General features: G+C 24.3%; 1 protein-coding gene across 1 annotated transcript in view; it reads left to right on the top strand.

Moving 5' to 3' along the window:
* Positions 1-1179, top strand: part of LOC123014885 (dynein axonemal heavy chain 5) — a 58893-nt gene that overhangs the window by 17976 nt on the left and 39738 nt on the right. The gene's annotated exons all lie outside the window — the stretch shown is intronic.

Raw genomic sequence — 1179 nt, 5'->3', positions numbered from 1 at the left:
TAATTTGAGAAATTTTTTTCGAAAAATTGAATGTTTTGCTTAAAAGCTGGCTTATTTTTGAATAAATTTTAAGAAACAATTATGTTTCTGGCTAAAACTTAATTTTTTTTTAACAGTTTATGTAACTAGTGACCATTTTTTGTCGTAATTGATTGAAAAAATGAACTTTCAGCTCAAAAACAGGCCTAAGAACTCAAACAAAGACAAAAAACACCGTTGTTATTGGAATCTCTGAATTTAGCTGATTTTCGAACAAATACAAAAAATATGTTTCTGGTTAGAAAACCTTCGCAAAGTTCAAAATCTATTTTACTTTTATCATAATTTGATCATTTTTCGGATTATTATGAAAATAATTCCATTTCTGATTGAAAAATTTACTAAAACTTTCAAAAAAGGCCAAAATAATTTCATTTTTGACCCACTCTACTGATTCTACGATTCGTTTTTCAAAAAAACAACATTTTTAGATAAAAAGTTTGGTCAAACACTTAAAAAGGCGAAAAAAATTGCATTTTCACCGTAACATGATGATTTTTTTTGGAAATTAGATTCACAGAATTTTTTTGTAAACTTTAAGTTCAGATTTATAAATAGGTAATTAATGTTCTTTTTTAATGTTCAACAAATGAAAATTTAAGATTTTTAGAATTGCCAATGTAAAGCTTAAAATTTGGCACTAAATTTCAAAATTTTAACAAAAAAAGGGTGAAAAACCTTTCATTTCAAAGTTGTCATAAAATTTGTCTATAATAACGTTTTTTTTTTAATTTCTCTTAGTTGCAATTTTGAATTCCAATTTTAAAGCTAAGGATACTGTATTGAATTTTGCATTTCTAAATATTAGCATGGTTTTAGCATTAAAACTCATAATTTTGATCCTAGATTCATTAAAATCTGCTGTCCTTAATCGAAATTTTAGTTTTTAAGCATTTTTATCAATTCTTTGATTATTAAAAACACATTGAAACTTTTGAGAAGTTACAAAAACTGGTAATTTTTTTCAAGATTTTGAATTTTCTACTGAAAAACTTTTTGTGTATTTTAATGTGGTTTATTTTTATAATTTAGAATTCCGTTTTCTAGGCCTCAAAATTTCAGTCCATAAAGTCAAAATTTTCTTCTTGAAGCTTAAATATCTCAAATTTCTACCTTTAGAGGCACAATTTGTTATTAAAT

Source organism: Tribolium madens, unplaced genomic scaffold, assembly GCF_015345945.1.
Source record: "Tribolium madens isolate multiple individuals breed KSU strain unplaced genomic scaffold, Tmad_KSU_1.1 Scaffold_97;HRSCAF=244;Tcas5.2_LG3a, whole genome shotgun sequence".
NCBI classification, from domain to species: domain Eukaryota; kingdom Metazoa; phylum Arthropoda; class Insecta; order Coleoptera; family Tenebrionidae; genus Tribolium; species Tribolium madens.
Note: the sequence above shows the minus strand (reverse complement) of the source record. Positions and strands in the feature narration are given on the sequence as shown.